The 17,286-nt window shown below is 37.8% G+C and overlaps 1 protein-coding gene across 1 annotated transcript in view; it reads left to right on the top strand.

The window, feature by feature from the left end:
* Positions 1-377: 377 nt before the first annotated feature.
* HDX (highly divergent homeobox) overlaps positions 378-17,286 on the top strand; it is a 98,076-nt gene continuing 81,167 nt past the window's right edge. Inside the window, exon 1 of the mRNA XM_037038337.1 lies at positions 378-529. The gene's annotated coding sequence lies outside the window, so the exon portion shown is untranslated. The remainder of the gene's footprint in view (positions 530-17,286) is intronic.

The raw sequence follows: 17,286 nt of genomic DNA, 5'->3' as shown, positions 1-17,286 counted from the left end.
TTCTTGACTTGAGTAACACTGTCAATTGAACACTGACCACACCAGACTGTATTTCTGTATGTGATCATTTGATTCTAGCAGCTTTCTACAATTCTGCGGAAAGTGAATCCCAAGTTGGAAGACAAGGCAACACCTGCTCATATGACTGGCGTATAATTACTACAGGGATGCTGAGCGTTTACAGCCATTCAAGAACAGAGAGATACGGAGAGGCCAGGCCTTGAACGCAGCTCAGACATGTGGGGAAGAGGCAGCCCCAATGCAGGCAGTTAACTCCCCTTCCCCTCCCCCTCCCTTACTCTTGTGTTCTGGGCTGAGGCCAGGGACTGTCCAGAGCTGATCTCGGGCTCCCATTGGCCGCTGTCTTTCGTGACGTCACGATCATGATGAGAATTGATGATCGGACACGCTGATTTCATTGTCTGAGGAGGCAGTGGAGACCCAGGAAAAATCTTGCTGAATTCGCCGGGCCCAACAGTGGCTTGATCTGGGATCCTCTGATCCCTCCCGTGACCTCGCCACACCCGAGGTAAGCACCCAGACAGGGTGGGTGTGAAGGGCGAAGGAAGGCGAGAAAGGGACCTAGTTAATGTTCTGCCCAGTGGGCACCCCGTAGCTTCAGAGGCCTAAAGAGGCTGCCAACAAACTGGTGCAGCTTTGGGGGAGCCAACTGCCTCTACCCCCGCGAAGGCTGGCAGCAGCCTGAGGTTAGAAATTAGCTGAGGATAGCGATACAGTGAGCATTGCCAGAAATCGAAGGACCTTGCTCTAAGATAAGGCGACTTTAGGGACGCGCTTCTGGCCCCGGAATAGGAGGAAGTGGCGCCTCTGCCTCCGAAGAAAGGAGTGCTGGGAGGGGGGGATGAATTCCACCACTTCTAGATTTCACTGGACAGTAGATTTCTCACAACCCTGCTCAAACGCACTGAGGGTGCTGCGCCTGCGCATTCATAACTTGGAGGGGGCAGTTCTTGGCCAGGAAAATAGGCGTGGAATATGCGCAGGCGCTTCTTCCATCTCGTTGGAGGGGGTGGGGTTGAGCTCTGTCTGGGAAGAATCTGGGAAGAATCTGGGAAGGGTTAAGGGTTTGCCCTGTGATGTTTCAAGTTCCAGTTGATGAGGAGTGATCTGTCAGTTCCTTTTGAATCTGACCTACTGAGCATATCCAGACCCAAAATGGGCCTGATGAGTTTAAGAAGGAAAATTCTTAATCGACAGATATCAGGTTTGGAATAATTAAAAGAACTCAAGAGAAGTATTTGTGGAATAGAAATTACTGAGATGAGAAACCATCTGGAAAACAAAAAGGCACTAATTTAAGTAAATCACACGTTTAGTCATCGAGGAACTCTGATGTGGGTTGCCAGTCACTGATTGTGAAACTTAAACTCTTTGGAGATACTCAGAGTGAGGTCCATTGTGGAGATCCAAAGTAAGACATTTTTTCTTGTCTTTTTTTTTTTCCTTTTTAGAACAGTCTTTTACAAAGCCTTGGTCTCTGTTTCAGGTTTGCTGCTAAGTCTCTCTTTCTTCTTCCTTTGTGTCTCTGGTAGAACCACAAAAATCAAATCCTATTTTGAGACACCTTCTCCAGCTCTCCTTCATTGAGAGGGGCTACAAAACTTACCAACTCTGAGAAACAACCTGCTTGTCATTGGTGTACAAATTGTATGGTAGTGTTATTAATTGTCCTCCACTGCCTGGTCATGAAGTCTTGACTATTTCACAGCAAAAACTGGATTTTTCTCCATTTCTCATCATAATTAAGGGCTTATCAAGTCCTGGTAGATTTTCCTTTGAAACCCCTCTCCTACCATTTTTCTCTCTTTTTTTAAAATAGTTTCTTAAAAAAGACTTTATGTATTTATTTTTAGAGAGGATTGGGGAGAGAGAATAGAGGGAAAGTGTGTTGCCTTTTGAGGGCCCCCTACTAGGGAACTTGCCTGCAACCCAGGCGTGTGCCTTGATGGGGAATCCAACCTGAGAGAGACCCTTTGGTTTGCAGGCCTACACTCAATCCACTGAGCCATATCAGCCAGGGCTTCCTTCTCTCACCATGTTTCTCTTATGCTGCAACTAAAATCTCATCACCACCCATCCAGTCACTCCACAAGCTTCTTAGTCCGCCTCCCTTTGTGCCCCAAATCCCTAATTCATCCTGTCAGGCTGATGATCCGTGAACACTGTTTTCATCAAGTCATTTTTCTTCACCAAAATATTCTTGGCTCTCTATAATCTATTGTTCCAAGTCCAGTTACACTTGGAGTGCAAATGGCTTCATAATCTGGTTTTATTGTACCAGAGGTTCTCTATTTTTCTTTATTCTTCACTGCATGACTGTTCTTAATGTCCCCTGAACAATCTATCTCCAGAACTCTGCTATTTACATCAATACCACTTCTCTCACCTAAGTTGTCCTCTCTTCTGCGTATTCGTATTTTACTCACCTTGGAAGCTTAACTCAAGTTACACCTTTCCATAAGTGCCTTCCAAGCCTAACCCAATCCTTGTTAAGCTCAACATTCCTAGAACTCTTACATCAGTTGTTATATTTCTCATTTTCTTATAGCTTGCCTTATATTGTTCTTATGTGCATGTTGGATGTGGTTTTTTAATTTAAATTATTTTACTGTTGTTCAATTACAGTTGTCTGTACTTTCTCCCCACCCTTCCCCCCAACCCCCTCCAAACCCCATAATGGTTTCATGAACACCATACTATTTCTACAGAAATCAGTCATTTTTAATCTTGACCAAATGTTGTATATTTACATTTCTTCTTAGGTATTTTATTAAAACACACTCTATCAGTCTTGGTTTAAAAAATGGCATGGGAAATTATATATACAAATGTGTTTTAAAATATTATTTAATAATGCTTTTAAAATAGTATTGTATTTCCAGAGGCAATTATATTTTTGTGTCATGTTACTCTCCAACAAGTTAAAAATATTTGAGTTGTTAATTTTGATTTTGCAGTGGAGCCATTTATCTAAATATGAAATCAAGTATGTGTTAATATACTTCCACTGAATACATTATATCTAGGCATACTGGTTTGGAAGTAAATAGGAGAAATTTTAGAGGGATATATTCTACGTAAGAAGGGAGTTGGTAAGGTTAAATAAATTCAGAAGCTGTCACTTACAACCTGAGATCTTTCCAAACTGAAACCTGTCTTTGCAAATAAATGCTGTCATCCTTATGCCAACTAGTAGCAAAACTGTCTGGATTAACCAGAGATCTAGGTACATGGCAAATGAATAAATAAGATTATACTGTATACTTCACATCTGTAAAGAAATCTACAAGAGCATCTGTCATACCTTCTTGGTCTCCTGTTGTTTTAGAACTATACTTATGTCAAATGGGTTGATCCTTAGAATCTTTAAACATATTATTTGTCAGAGAGGCAAAATTTTCAGAAAACATTTTCTTAATTTCATTTTCTTTGGAGTTGGGGGCAATTTTTTAAAGGTTTTTATCACCAGCCATGCAAACATATTACGTATATGACCTGGGCAGGCACTTTTCTCATGTAGACAACCATTTGTTCATGGTGCTTGCTCAAGGTCACACAAGCAGTGAGTGGCAGATGCAAGGCTTTAAAGCAGAGTTTGCACTCTTAACTATTAGGTTATAGGTTGTAGAGCTAGAATGAGGCCCCTCTGAATAGTCTTTAAAAAGTGTGTGTCTGTTTCTCCCTAACTTCTCTCTGAGTCTCTGATGCCTATGACATTTTCTTTTTTCTCTCAGTGAAGAGAAATTTTTAATAGAAAAGCTGTCATTTAGGAGAAAGGTATCATTGCATTTGACCTCCTCTGGCTTCACTGGCAGAAGGCATGCAGACAGACCCATACGCTATTCATTTCTATTGTCAAGTGTCAAGTAATGGTGGAAGTGTTTCTGGATGGTTTTGTGAACAAATAAATTATGAGATAAGTTTTCTACCACACTAATATATTGTTTTAATGTGTTTCTTTATATATTATACTATGTTTTCAGGATGAAATAGCTATGCCATTTGTGAAAGTAATTATCTGACACCTATTCTCCAAATAGCTTTGCCCTTCATAGACTAGGCATATGTTGTGTTGGAATCTCCTCACAGTTGATTCATCTCCACTATTCTAAGAAAACATGAATACTTCTTTTCAGCCCCTTCTTGCCTGTAAGGTCTCTTTTGAGAAATAAGCTGACAGTCTGATGGGCACTCCTTTGTAGGTAACTGTCTCCTTATCTCTTGCTGCTTCTAGGATTCTCTCCTTCATTTTTATTTTGGCTAATGTACTTATGATGTGCCTTGGTGAGTTCCTCCTTGGGTCCAACTTCTTTGGGACCCTCTGACATTCCTGGACTTTCTGGAAGTCTATTTCCTTTGCCAGACTGGGGAAGTTCTCCTTTATTATTTGTTCAAATAAGTTTTCCACTTGTTGCTCTTCCTCTTTCCCTTCTGGCACCTCTATTTGGATGTTGGAACATTTAAAGATGTCCTGGAAGTTCTAAAACCTCTCCTCATTTTAAAAAATTCTTGTTTCTTCATTCTGTTCTGGTCAAAAAACAAGGACCTACATCCAAGATTGCTCTATCCAGCAAAGCTTTCATTTAGAATGGAAGGACAGATAAAGTGCTTCTCAGATAAGGTCAAGTTCAAGAAGTTCATCATCACCAAGCCCTTATTATATGAAATGTTAAAGGGATTTATCTAATAAAAAGAAGATAAAGAACATGTATAGTAAAATGACAGCAAACTCACACTTATTAATGATCAAACCTAAAACAAAAACAAAGGAAACAACTAGAACAGGAACAGAACCACAGAAATGGAGATCACATGGAGGGTTAGCAATAGGGGAGTGGGAGGAGGAGAGAGGGGGGAAAGATACAGAGAATAAGTAGCATAGATGGTAGGTAGAAAATAGACAGGAGGGCAAGAATAGTATGTGAAATGTAGAAGCTAAAGAACTTAAGACACATGTACATGAAATAAAGGGGGGGAATGTGGGAGGAGAGGGTCTGCAGGGTGGAGAGGAATGAAGGGGGGAATGGAACAACTGTAATAGCATAATCAATAAAGTATACTTTTAAAAATTCCAATAATTAAAAAAAGAAAACATGAAGTTATTTAATATGTATGTAAATTAATAAACTTAATAGTCAAAAATTTTATTTAGAATCTATAGGCTCACTTTTATCATCAATGAATGCTTAAAAGATGCTAAATGTCAATTTGTTTTTTTTCTTTTCCAAGCTAGTACTACTTAATGTAAAGAAAAATGTTTTCTTTTTCTTTTTTCTCTATTGTTCAAGTAAACTTCTCTCCGTTTTTCCCCCACCACTCCCCCAACCTTCCCACCCCCACCCTCAATCCTACCCCTCTATAGCTTTGTCCATATGTCTTTTATACATGTTCCTGAAAACTCTTCCCCCTTTCCCCCCCATTATCCTTTCCCCCATCCCCTCTGGTCACTGAACCTCTTTGTTCTTTATTTCAAAGTCTCTGGTTCTATTTGCTTGCTGGTTTGTTTTGTTCATTAGGTTCACTTATAGGTGAGATCACATGGTATTTGTATTTTACCACCTGGCTTATTTCACTTAGCATAATGCTCTCAGTTCCATCCATGCTGTTGCAAAGTGTAGGAGCTCCTTCTTTCTTTCTGATGCATAGAATTCCATGTAAATGTACCACAGTTTTTTGATCCACTCATTTACTGATGGGCACTTAGGTTGCTTCCAGCAGCACTTAGCCATTGTAAATTGTGCTGCTGTGAACAATGGCATGGATAGAGTCTTTTGAATTGGTGCTTCAGGATTCTTAGGGTATAATCCCAGCGGTGAAATTACCAGATCAAAAGGCAGTTCCCTTTTTAGTTTTCTGAGGAAATTCCATACTGTTTTCCACAGTGGTTGCACTAGTCTGCATCCCCACCAACAGTGTACTAGGGTTTTCTTTTATCCACAACCTCTCCAGCACTTGTTGTTTGTTGATTTGTTTTTGATGGCCATTCTGACCGATGTGAAGTGGTATCTCATTGTGGTTTTAATTTTAATCTCTCTTGTGGCTAGTGACGCTGGGCATCCTTTCATATGTCTCTGGGCCCTCTGCCTGTCCTCCTTGAAGAAGTGTATGTTCAAGTCTTGCCCATTTTTTATTTGGATTGTCTTCCTGGAGTGGAGTCATATGAGTTCTTTATATATTTTGGAGATCAAACCTGTGTCTGAGGTATTATTGGCAAGTATTTTCCATACAGTTGGTTCCCTTTTCATTTTGCTGATGTTTTCTTTGGCCATGCAGAAGTTTTTTTTATTTTGATGAGTCCCATTGTTTATTTTTTCCGTTATGTCCTTTGCTGTAGGGACACATTGGTGAAAATATTGCTGTGTGGAATATCTGAGATTTCCTGCTGTGTTCTTCTTTAGGACTTCTATGATGTTGCAACTTATATTTAAGTTTTTAAAAAGATTGTATTTATTTATGTTTAGAGAGAGGGGAGAGGAGGGAGAAAGACAGGGAGAGAAACATCAATGTGTGGTTGCCTCTCACACACCCTACAGTGGGGACCTGGTCCTCAACCCAGACATGTGCCTTGACTATGAATTGAACCAGCAACCCTTTGTTTTGCAGGCTGGCACTCAATCCACTGAGCTATAGCACCCAGGGCTTTATTTAAGTCTTTTATCTATCTTGAGTTTATTTTTGTGTATAGTGTACACTGGTGGTCAAGTTTCATTGTTTTGCATTTAGCTGTCCAGATCTCTCAACACCATTTATTGAAGTGGCTACTTCTACTCCACTTTGTGCTTCTGCCCCCTTTTTTGAACTTAGCATTGATTATGTGTAAAGTACCAATTTAGTTTGACTCCTTGTACAACTTCAACTTTTAAGAGCTGGCAGTCAAAGAAAAGAACCTCTGAATTTCCTCTTGTCAATTTTTACATGTATAAAGAAGTAAGTAACAAAGTATTACATGGCTAATATATACCAGTGTTGCTCCATTCTGGAGTCAACATTATATAATTGATAGCTACAGCTATGTGATGAGGAAAATCATTAAAAGTGTGAGTGAATCCACTTATTTTGGTGATAGTAATTGCCTTACCATTAAAATTATATTTATTCTATTTCACTTGCCAACAGAGTCTTAAAGAAGAGCATATATGGATTGACCTCACTGTCACTAACATCTTTAAGAGGAGCTATATTAGTTTTCTATTTGTTGCTATAACAAATTAGCACAAACATAGTAGGTTGATACAATTCGTGTATTATCTTATAGTTCTGGTTGTTAGAGGTCTGAAATAGGTGTGATTGGGCTAAAATCAAAATGTCAGTAAGGCTTCCCTTTGTTGAAGCTCTAGGAAAGAATCTATTTCTTTACATTTTCCAGCATCTAGAAGCTATCCACATTCCTTGGCTTGCAGCTGCCTTCCACCTTCAAAGCTAGCAATGGCTGATCAAATATTTTCCACATCATACCCATTCTCACACTTAATCTTCTGCCTCTATCTTCCACATTTAAGGTTCCTAATGATAACATGGGTACACACTCAAATAATCTAGGATTATTTCTTTATTTCAAGGTTAACTAGTTAGCAACCTTAATTCCTCTTGCACACTTAATTCACTTTTTCCATGAAAACTAAAATATTTGCAGGTTCTGGGAATTAGAATATCATGGGGTGGGGAGTTTGGGAGAGGGAGCACAGGAACTGATGGCCTTTTTGCTAATAAAGTCAGTCTATAATCTTGTTACTGGAATAAGCAATTAGTCAGTGTTATGAGTTGAATTGTACTCCCCAAATTAATTTGTTGAAGTCCAAACCCCCAGTATCTTAGAAAGTAACCTTATTTTCAAATAGGGTCATTGTAGATGTCATTAGTTAAATTAAGATAGGTCATACTGGAGTAGAGTAGGCTCCTAATCCAATATGTCTAGTGTCTTATTAAAAGAGGAAATTTGGATACAGACACACATATAAGGATAATGCTATCTGACCATGAAGGTAGCCATTTACAAGCCAAGAAAAGAGGCCTAGAACAAATCTTTCCCTCACTGCCCTCAGAAAGAACCAACCCTATCAACCCTATCACCTTGAGTCCAGACTTCTTTAGAATTGTGAGAGAATAAATTTCTGTTTAAGCCATCCAGTTGGTACTTTGTTACAGCAGCCCATCAAAGGAATATAGTCAGGATTGTCCTTTACTTGATATCTAAATATCATCATTTTCCAAAGCACTTATTTAGTAAGTTTGTGTTCTATAATATATTAGGTGTTGGACAAAGTGAATTAGACATATAAGAGCTTACTGTATAAACATTAGACATTTTTCATAAAACAACTTCTGAAAGACTTCAGTTCTCTGGCCCACAGTTTATTCAACTGTGAAATAAGTGCACAATCTTTATAATTTCTAAGGATATGTTGACTTTAAAATTCTGATTCTATTTAAAATTTATAATAAGTTATTAAATCATTCATTAATAAAATGAGGGTCAATAGAGGTGAAAGGATTTAGAAGTACCAATTGGTAGTCACAAAATAGTCATGGGAATGTAGAGAACAGCATGGGGAATAAAGGAGATAATATTATAATGACTATGGATGGTGCCAGGTAGGTACTTGAAATATCAGGGATGGAGCACCAGTTTGTAAAGTGCATGATTGTTTAACCACTATGCTCTACACCTGAAACCAATACAAAATCATATTGAATGTGAACTTTAATTGAAAAATAAAAAGGTACTAAGTGCAAGTAAAGCTGTCAAAATTGTATTAAGCTCTTTTTCAAGAAGCTGTATCATAACTACTGTCCCTGCCATTCATTGTCCACTTTTTCACCTTTAATTTTAAAGCCAAGTCATAAAGATATTATTGAGAAACACCTTTGTTCTTTTGACTCTCTTTGACCCCTTTGAAACTGGTTTAAGACTTATGTTCAGAACATCGTGTATTAATGATGCTATGAATGTGATATATGCTTAATATATAAATTTAAATGAGTAAGTTGTCAAAATATCTGTGGTGATACATCTATGTATTGGCAGCTTTTGAAACCCATGACTTGGAAAGAAAAGGATTACTTAGCAAAATACTTTTCTCTGATTTCTCACTACTGTAAAGTATATTGGAGCAATATATGTTCTCACAATTCCCTGGTGAATCTGTAGCATCCCAGTAGCTTTGAGAATGTTTTTGCAAACGCTCATTAGGTTACTTGATTTAAACAGTAGCAGTAAAATAGTAACAGTTGCTGAATATGGCCATGATTAAACTCTGGATAATATACCCTGTGTGCTCAAATCTGGTTTGTTTAACACCAAGAAATGTTATTGTGATGAAATACTCAGGAACATGTTAGTTGACTAAGAATGTCTCCCTTTGTGTCTCATATCCACATGAGAAATATGAAAAGGCAGGAGAAATATAGTGATAATAAAAGCATTGGGTGTCAATATTAACCTGACTTTTCAAATAAACATGTATATGATTTGGCAATAACATGTGTTTTCTATGTTAATGTCATAAGCATAACATAACATAGGCCAGTGTCTCTAACACTGAGGTCTGCAGACCCCTAGGTTTCCAAAGACAGAGCTTTTCCAGAAGATATGAAGACAATACATCTCTCTCTTTAAAAAAAACTATTAAAGTATAGTTGGTTAAGGACATATTACGGAATTAACTGAGTACCCTAAGGCAGAGTTCATCAAACAGAGACCTAAAAAAAGTTTTATTGGTTGTATAGGAATGATTTTGTTTCTGGTTTCTTCCTTCAAGGGAAGAAAAAAGAAGGGGCTTTACTGTGGCTATCATATTTGGGTTGTGCTTGACTTTTAAGTCTTCACGGAGTTTCTTAGTCTGTTAAAAGTATTTATGGGGATAAATTTATGCTTCGACTACTTCATTTGTATATTGATTGTTTCAACACTAAATATGTGTGTACATTTGGATACTATTACCTACTTATCACTAGTGGTGTGCTTTGTGGAATCTTGCTCTAACCCCCAAAGAGTGGGATGTATACTTTTCCCCCTAAGTTTTGTAGGCTTTCGAAGTAACAGCAGGAGTGGAAAGAATAAAAGAAAGGAATATTCCACCTCTTTGCTTCTAGGTAAAACTACCCTTAAGTATAATATATACAATGTAAATCTGATATACAAAACACTAAAATAATATCTAGCCTAATTGAAGAAATAGGGTTTTAACTATTTTAGAATTAAAATTTTTGAAGTTAAGTTTATTGGGGTAAGATTGGTTAATAAGATTATATGTTGCAAGTGTACAATTCTGAAGTACATTATCTGTATATTGCATTGTGGGCTCAACACCCAAAGTTTAGTTTCTTTCCATCACTATATATATGATCCCTTCTACCTTCTTCAACCTCCCTGTACCCCATACACTTCCCCTTAGTGGCTATCATACTGTTAACAAAAAATTTAATTACCAATCAAAATTCTTGCTGGGAAGCAAAATATGACCAAAGACACTGAAATACGGAACAGGCTGACAGGGACCAGAGGGGAAAGGGGAGAGAATCACAGGGGAAAAGGGGAAGGACTCACATGAACAAGTATAAAGGACACATGGACAATAACTAAGGTAGGGGGCGGAAATGGGAGGGGGGTGGGGAGCACTGGGGGGCAGGGCTGGGAATATAAGACAGAAAACTGTACTTGAACAAGAATAAAATAAAATAAAAAAAATCTTGCTGGGAGTAGAGTGAGAGAAGATGTAGAATAGGGTAAAATGGAATTATGTGAATGATGAAAAAAGGTTAAGAGAACTAATAAGGATAAATTCACAGTACAGTGAAATCCGAGACATATAATTTTGATATAATGAATAACTTACTAACAATATCTTTCAGTGTGTGGCTATAATGAATTTTGCAGAGCTTTCTTCAATAGTAAATTAAAATGCAGCCTATATTTGAAAGGTATTAACTTAGGATATGAATTGCACAATGTTAGTGGTAAATGCTTGTGGCAATGGAAACATTTTCATTATCTTGTTAAAGGTAGAAGTAATTTACTGGCACAATTTGCTTAGGGCTAGAAACATTAAAAGCTACACAATTTATTCAACAGATGTGTACGGATCAAGGTACTATTTAGCTTATCAGGAGATGCTATGTGTCACTGGTCATTAGTTGTCACATATTCTGTATCCATGTATGAAAGAGCTAAGACAACAGGAACTCAATTATCCATTTGACAGTCTGTTTATGCTTCTATTGTTCAGCTGATTATCTGTTTGAAATTGATATTTAATAAATTTGTTATAACCTGAATCTTGGTATCTGAGTGTATGATAAGGTAGTTATAATTTAAAGGTATTGTATTATTTTAAAATATTACCACTTTGTGATAAAAGCATCAATAAAGTTAATAAATTATAGTTGAAGTAATTATAGATCTAGTATATTTACTTGATAATGCTCTTAATTTTTTAGAGTTGTTGATAATGCTTTTTTAAACACTGATCCTTTTTGAATTTATACATTAAACATGTAGTGGAGATATCATCCCTGTAGCTGTATATCTTTTCATATATTTACATGAAGAATGTATACATAAAATTGTCTTGCAGTTTTTGCCCATCTCACTATGAATATATACATATATGTAGCTTTTATGTGCTGGAAAATATTAATACTAATTGCATAGAATTTTAAGAGTTTTTTTATGAGGTCAGTGTACAATATCTTTGTGTCCTGAGAAACTCATATGATAGGTTGTCAAAATTTCTTGGTTCATATTTCCACCTAAGTGATAGAGGCATATTATATATCAAAAATGGAAGATAAGAGATGTAGGCAATGCATTTCAGTAATTATAGCCCAATAAATAAACAGTGAATATCTTTTCATAGTATTACAATAGACATTACGTCTGTTACTTGAACTTCATGTTTAGAGGATGCTAAAGTATATATTTTTTCAATATCAGCAAATGATGACAAGTTAATTATAAAAGAAGATAAATACAACTGTTTTATTAAAGATAATGTTAATTAAATGTAAATGACAGATTAAAGTGACAGCTACAGATTTACTGTAGCAATTCTTTCACACATGTTAAAATTTCATTAATTTCAAAGTGCCTGTTGCTTCACAAATTTGGCTGGACCTTTCCAGGTATAATCTGAAACTGCTCCTCTACTAATACACAGAAAGCAAGGAGAGACCAAAATAAGAAAAAAAGAGGCAGGCGATTTCAGATTGGAAGGTGGTAGGTTTAATAAACAAGGAACTTACTAGGCTTTTTTAGGGTGATTATAAGATGACTACATTTCTGCACCTGCCTTCCAGAATTTTAGGTTAATATATAGGAGGCCTTAAAAGACTTCACTCATGTACCCAGTTCAGATAGTCTCAATATCACATTTCCCTCTTAAGGCTGTATCCTGGAAGCAGCTTCTGGGAGCACAGTGGCAAGCAAAATGTACATTCCAAGGATAGAGGAATGGATTAGGATCCTCTAATTGCCAGGGTCCAATTCAAGAGTGGTGTCACTCACATTTTTGATGGCCTCCCCCAATGTTTGATCCCTTGTAACTAACTTACACATGCACCCCTCTTCTGCAATATGTCCTGTGGGATAAGCAAGAGGTTTTATTAGCATGGAAGTGGCTCAGATATTTGGTGAATATCTGGCTGCATTGGAAGAAGATACCATACTGACAATACAGGCACATACAGGAGAAAACACAGGTTAAAACAATAACTTCTGAAATCAGTGACAACTTTTCCCATTAAGGCCTCCATTATTTGAACCATTGACTTGCTAAGTTCCTTAAAATAGGAGTCAATCACTGACGGCATCTACTTGTATCTTTATGTGATTTCATGAAGATGACACATTAACAGACTCATCAGATATGAACATAAAACATTCAATAATGTCCAAGGCTATTCCATTTTTGTAAGATAGGCTTTTTATTAGAAACATTTTAGTGATGAGTAAGGATAGCTTTTGTTAGCTATCATTCAAGGCTTCATGGGTAAATTTAACAAGAATGTGCTATAATGTCCTCCAGGCCAGTGAAGGGAACAAAGACTAAAGCCAAAAGATCATAAAAATTGGAAGCAGAATGTACCTGCCTAGTTTTGAGGGATGAAGGTGGCTGGCAGCTTCAGGAGCTTGACCTGTTGTACATACCATACCTGTTGGCTGGGGGAGGCAGCACTGTCAGGCATAAGGCGATGGACTGGGGGTGGGCTATGTCAGACTAGAACCCTCACCTTCTCCTCTCTTTCAATAGTTCATGTTCCATTCCAGATATAGACAGTGCATTTCAATAGGACCAGCTTGCACTGGGACAATGGGATCCCAGTAGAGATTGCATAGTTCCCCCTTACCCAGGTATATGAAGTAATTCACCCAACCCAGTGGAATGTCTCATTGTAAATTGCAGTGGATAATTCCTTTCCCAGGTGTGATGGGGCTTGCGGTTCTCAGCAGCATAGCAGATTGATTCATGGTAACAGTTGTGGCACTGACTCTTTCTAGTAATTTCTATACCTTTATGACACTGGGTGGCTCAACAGTGGTTTCCTGTTTTGATACAAGGGGCCACAGGTCCTACTGGTTGATCATTCAAATACATTAAAATCTGGGACACTACCTTAGTCCACCCAGCCAATGTAGTTTTACTTGTTAGTAACTTAACCTGCTGCCTTCATATTCTTTGTTTCCTTTTTACCAACCTGGCTGCTTGTGAGTTACATGACAGATGAAATCTCCATTCAAAGTCATTTTTTTTGCCTGCTCTTGCATATATTACAACCTTTGAAATGTAGTCCCAAATCATTATCTATTTGAGGAGAGTATGCATACATGGTATTCAACTGCTCCAATCCCTTAATGGTGGTAGCTGGTTTGGGCATAGCAACAAGGGAAAGCTTAGGTTAGGCAAGACACAGTGTTCACACAAGCCAAGGCATATTTAGAACTGTCATTCACAGGGAGTGGGAACAATATAATAAATTAGGCAATCCTTCACCAGTTGAGAACTCTGGTGGACAGTCTCAGACTCCTTGGGCAGTAGCTTGGATATTGTTTAGAATAACATCATGGATGCTGTTACTACATAAATCAAGTTGTATGTTAAGAGGAAATTAGCATTCTTGGCAATATGAAATCCCATCCATACTGGTACTGGGGTGGACACTCTTTCTATGCACGCAATCTGCTATATCTGTTCAAAGGTTCATTGATACGGCTCATATCTGAACTGGGACATCAGCTTCCTTATTGCCAGGGGGTGTCATTGCCGTATAAGCCAGGACATGGACTACCTCACATTCTTGCAAAAGGACCCAAATGTCTTTCCACATATTCTGACCCAACAAAGCTCAGTCATGGTCATCCATCCCTGGGCTTGTCATCGTTCAAGTCATGGGTTAATCTATTTAGAACAGCCTACTCTCAGTGCAAAGGGATAAAGAACAGGGCTCATGAGTGATCACTAACCTAATAGCTCTGATTTTATCACATTGGCTGCTGTGGTTCATTCTGTTCTAAGACTCTCCCCCTGGAGGAGTGCTGTGTACACTGCTGGTACCTATTCCTCCATGGGAGGTGGGGGTATATTGGGTTTTTGCCCCCTTCCATAACTAGAGCCATAATTCATGGGGCATTTTCCCCTTCTTTTACCTCTGTAACAGCACCTGACCCATACCTTTTGGAATCTCAGACACATCTAACTCAAAGGGTAACCATGCTTGGGAGATGCTTAGACCTTTAATCTGCTTCACTAGTATTTTTACCTTCTCAAAGGTGGCTTGTTGCTCTGATCTCCAGTCCATATGTGCCCCTCACCTTTTTAATAAAGTGTCACAAAGGGACAAAGATACTATCAAGTTGGGAATAAGAATCTTCCACAACTCCAAATTCACTACAAAGTCTTACGGGTTAGGTAAGTTTGCACTTTATTCAACAGAATTTATGGGGAAACACATATAGTGCCTAATCAAGGGAATCCAAAAACTTCAGGGTGGTGCTTGGGCCTTGAATTTTTTGTGGATTCACCACCAAGTTTTTACCTCACAGATGTTCTAGCACAGCCTTCAGTGTCCTGCAGCAGAGACAAGTCTTCACAGTCTTTAAATTTTTTTAAAAATTTGTATTGTTCAAGTATTGTTGTCTCCATTTTTTACCCCTCCTTGGCCCCCCACTCCACCCATACCTAATAGCCCATACCTGCCTCCCACCCTCAAATCCACCCCCTTTATCTTTGTCCATGTGTCCTTTACACATGTTCCTTGATGGACCTTCCCCTATTTTCCCCGTTATCCCTCTCTCCCCTACTTTCTGGTCACATGTCAACATTATATAATCAATGTAATGGTCCAGTGTTACTAATACAGGGCAGGAGAACAAGGACACGTATGAGGGACTCTTCAGGGACTAAAAAAAACTTTTTAAAATACAAACTGCTGTCGCCAACACTGATATATAAAAGAGCCATATCTCATGACGTATTGGGCTGTGCAGTTAGTCTTGAGAAAAACTTGAAAGATTCATTATTGTCCCTTCCACATGAAGGTAAATTGATCTTAGTTATCAGAAATCTGTACTTGTCAGAGTCTTTCCATCAACCTCCTGCAAGTTGAAGCATCTTTGTAGGAACACTTTTTCTGAAAGCATCAATGTAAAATAATAACTGTCTGCAAATGACAAAAGACTTAAAAATCATCATGGTTAAATATCTGATGAGAGTTCACTTACACAAAAGAAAATGATGAAATTGATAAAGAAATCTGATTATGATTGGTAACTTTATATCAGGACATAACCATTTTTAAGGAATTTCATATAAATACACCCAATAGAAAACTTAAGACCACTTTTTATTTGATGTTGATTTCCACAAAATTTAACATATTCAAAGAGTTACATAGTTGTAAAAAAACTTAGCTCTTTTAACAGAGAACACTCAGTTTTCTTAAGTAATCGAAGACCTACTGGAGACAAAACACAGGCTCTTTGTTTTTAGCAGTTTTCATTAAAGATAAACTTTGTTTACAATTTCTTTTTAGGAGGAGACCAAAAATCTAAGAAATTCTTGTCTTTTTAACAGAGAGAAAACCCAATTCTTATTTTGTGTCAGTGTGCTTTTGATATCAAAGTTCACCTTTTTTATCTTTTTAACGAAAATGAACCCATTTTAATCTTAGCTTGACCTCACGTAAAATTCCGTTTTAAGAGACCCTTTCTACAAATTGTCTGCAACTTGTCAAATATAATAGGATATGTTCTATCTTTTTCTTTTCTCATTCTGGAACAATCTTTTTATTTTAAGACTAAATTGCTTTCTCTTTTTTCCTCCTGTGGAAATGCCTCTTCATTTCTCATATCTTCTTCTACCAAAAACACACATCCTACTTTTCATATACGGTCACTTTCTTTTAGCCTTATTATTTCTAATAGTTTTATAAAAACAAAAACAAACAAAAAACTTTAGCGCTTTTATATATCAGTGTTGGTCACAACAGTTTGTATTTTTATAAAGACTTTTTTCCCCATCAGTCTCTGTGGGCAATGTTTTGTCTGCTGGGGTGTTTACATTTTAAAAACATGATAAGATTTTCAGCTTCAAGGGACAGAATAATAATAAAAGTTTTGTTCTGAGCAGTTTGGGGGTAGTTGTTATTTAAAAACTTCCTTTGTATTAAGGATCTGATGACATGGGGTGGTTTATCCCTTTACTCATCAATCATTATACCATCCTCCTCTTCATCTTTATCACTTTCCCAGAGTTCCCCTCTCTTAGATTCTACCTCTTAATTCTAATCACGCTCTCTTCACAACTTTGTGTATCTTAATCTATAGCATTTTGTGTCCTCATACTTTTGTGAAACAGCACTTTAAGGTCTCAAACTTATTATCTTGCTTTCCCACCTTGTCTGCCAGCCCTGAAGCTAGCAGAGCAGTTGATAACTACATGTCCTCCAATCTCAGCTTTCAACTTTCTAAGTTGAGTTTTAGCTTCTAGATGATCTGAACTGTCCACAATAGAGGCTAGCCCACTGTGGCAAGCTTCGTTTTCCTTCTCTGCCGCAATGTTTGTTCCTCACATTTTTGAGGTGTCCCCATAGTGACACGGCAGTCCACAAGTATCTGATATCTTGGCCATCCCTCTCCACATAGAGAACAATAGCCAATGTGGGATACCCCTCCACAGATGCCTCTATCCCAAGCCCATGTCTTTGAGAGTCTATTTCTCCTGGCTGGCTCACCAATTATTCCTTCACGGACCTGGTTAGGATCTCCTCAGG

The sequence above is a fragment of the Sturnira hondurensis genome, unplaced genomic scaffold (genome assembly GCF_014824575.4).
Source record: "Sturnira hondurensis isolate 20B ecotype Veracruz unplaced genomic scaffold, ASM1482457v3 Scaffold0024230, whole genome shotgun sequence".
Classification (NCBI taxonomy): Eukaryota; Metazoa; Chordata; class Mammalia; order Chiroptera; family Phyllostomidae; genus Sturnira; species Sturnira hondurensis.
The sequence above is the reverse complement of the archived record's forward strand: the minus strand, read 5'-3'. Positions and strand labels throughout refer to the sequence as shown.